At 42.9% G+C, this 2896-nt stretch overlaps 1 protein-coding gene across 2 annotated transcripts in view; it reads left to right on the plus strand.

The window, feature by feature from the left end:
• LOC109955829 (transcription initiation factor TFIID subunit 4) overlaps nt 1–2896 on the plus strand; it is a 107297-nt gene that overhangs the window by 95015 nt on the left and 9386 nt on the right. The gene's annotated exons all lie outside the window — the stretch shown is intronic.

Below are 2896 nucleotides of genomic sequence, written 5' to 3' on the forward strand. Positions count from 1 at the left end.
GCAGGGTGCGTAGGAAAGCTGCCTCCATCCTCAAAGACCCCACCCACCCCCAGCACGGACTGTTCGCCTCCCTACCCTCTGGGCAGAGATTCAGAAGTGTGAAGTGTAGGACCTCCAGACTGAGAAACTCTTTCTTTCCCTCTGCCATCAGACTCCTAAACAGCTGAGGAGTTTATTACCAGGAAATACGTCATGTACTGTCGACCTGTACTGTTTACATTCTCAGTTCGCACATGCATAATTGCACATTGACTGTTGACTACTGCACATGCTGCTCCCATGCAGCATACATTCTCTGTTATATTGTTATATATGTTTATTATATTGCTGCTTTTGCTGCTTTAAAGTGCCTAGATTTTGTGTTACTTATTTATCTACTTTATATTTCATTTGTGAGAATTTCATTGTACAGGGAAACACGTTTCCTAACTGTGCATATGACAAATAAACACTTTGACTTAGACTTGACTGTGTTGTCACATACTGGTACGTAAAATACATGTGTGTGTATGTATGTGTGCTCTCTCACCATGCAGCCCCTGTCTGTAACTTTTGCTGTGCGGAGCGGAGTGCTGACACAGCAGATTGGCCTTTGCATGGTCGAGCAGTTCTGTGTGCTTGGCAAAGTGGGCCATTAACCCACTGCCCTAAGGTGTGACCTGGGCCAAATCCAATATTGGCTCCAGCATCAAGGTGCAGGTGCCATTCATGGTTTAAAACCACAGTTCAGCAACACCCCACCCTTCCTTCTCAAACAATAAAGGACCCAATGTAAATTCCTACAAGCACCACTGCTGCCACTGCACAGTCGGTGAGAAGGAAACAAAACCTCTAGTGAGTGAGAGAGAGAGAAAGTCAAGGAAGCATACATTATTAATCAAAAGTAAATTTAGCTAAATCTGAATAAATTTTTATCTTCTCAAGGTTCAAGTGGATGTTGCTGGTCATCAGAGGGCTAGAACATGGGACCTGCTCGTTTTATTCATGCATACATTTTTTTTCTATCTGTATACTTAAGTATCATAAAAATATTACACAATGGATAAAGTGTCCAAGCATTGCAGCCCAGACTGCTTGGACTTGGTTTTGGATGGGTTATGTAAACAAACAGGGAAATAGAAAATGTCATTACCCTAACCCCTTTATTTAATATTTATTAGTAACCTTGCCAAATTTGACATGGCAGTAGTCAGGCTCATTATTTATAAGTAACCTTGTCAAAGTTGCTATATTTTAATTGCAATACTGAGGACACATGGTGGGATTATGCTATGTGAAGGTTATGCACACAAGAAATTATTGACATTTCAGTAGCTTGCCTGATTGCCACATCAGAATCTAAGTATTAGTGACATTTGTAATGTAGTTCTGTTCTTCCTGTAAAATGGCTTTTATTCTAATGTATTGTTTTCTATATACTGTATTATGCTAATTGTTAGGTACACAAAACACACTCTGACTTGCTCGCTTGCTCTTTCTGCTCTTGCGTGCACACACGTGTGTGTTGGAGACCATGGGAATTACCTAGTGTAAGAGAACGTGTCTGGTCCATTGGCATATTGTCATGTATGTCAACAGAATGTGGCTAAAGACCAGAGCTGGCAAGAGACCTTGTTACAGATGAGCTTCCTCTGATCTCCTCTCCTCAGGTTCTATCCCCTGCCCCCTCCCTCTCTGTCTCTCTCTGTTTTTCCCACTCCAAACAAGTCAAACATCTGAAGAGATGTATCGAAGTATCCCTGCGTGTTTTGTACAATGGATATGTCATATCACATAATGCCTCCAAGGGCCCATCACAGACAAAATGACAGATGCTGTTTTTTTTCCTCATGGATCTTTTTGGCCAAGCAGGTTTTGAGAATTTTAGTTTTGCTCTTCTCTCTCTTTGTGCCTCTGCTCTCCCGCTTTTTCTCTTCTTCCCATGTTTTCTTTTCATCCACCATGACCTTACAAAGCCTGCCATTTTGTTTTTCATTGAATCTCAAACATTTACTGTGTAATTGCCGACGACAGGGAATGTGTGTGGTTGTTGGTGTCTCACTTTCCTTTTTAACTGACACTCAACCATCTGCTTTGTTTAGCATTGGTGTTCGCTCCTTCCACCGCCCCTCCCTCCTCCACAACATGATTTCCTGCCTGTAACGATGAGAGGGGTTGGTCTTTATGGCAAGCCATTGAGCTCAGCGGGTGTGCATGTTAACACACAAGCACATTAACATATCCAGTGGAGCTTCAGTGCCACTGGCTGAAAATACAGGGGTCACCCCCTTTTGACTTGGGTTCTGTGTATGCCTACGTCATGGTTACTTCTGCCTATATCACCGCTACGTTCTTAAATGCGGGGTCTGATGAATGTATACATTATGGTCACATGGACTCTGTACTCGCTCATGTAGACGCGCTTCCTTGGTTACTCAGAGGTATATGGCAATATGACTTAATAGGGAAAAGGGGAGAGAGAGCGCTGTAAGGTATTAAGGCATCTAGAGCATGTTAACACAATTTTAATTCAATTCAAATTTTATTTGTATAGCACCAAATCACAACAAAAGTCATCTCAGGACACTTTACAAAGTAAGGTCTAGAACTTACTGTTATTACTATTATTACATAGGGAAAACCCAAACAAATCCCCCTTGAGCAAGCACTTGGCGACAGTGGGGAGGAAAAACTCCCTTTAACGGAAGAAACCTCCGACAGACCTTGGCTCTTGGTGGGCGGCCTTCTGCCTCGACCTGTTGGGGTGATTGTATAGAGGAGAGACAAAAGAAGAAAAGCAACAAGACACAACAATCAAACACTGATCAGGTCGATGTGGCTGGTGACTGCTCGTCAGAGACGTAGAGCTCCAGAGCCAGGGCAACCTGCAGAAAGGTACAGGGAGAGAGAGAGGACA

This window comes from Monopterus albus, unplaced genomic scaffold, assembly GCF_001952655.1.
Source record: "Monopterus albus unplaced genomic scaffold, M_albus_1.0 scaffold17.1, whole genome shotgun sequence".
Lineage (NCBI taxonomy): Eukaryota > Metazoa > Chordata > Actinopteri > Synbranchiformes > Synbranchidae > Monopterus > Monopterus albus.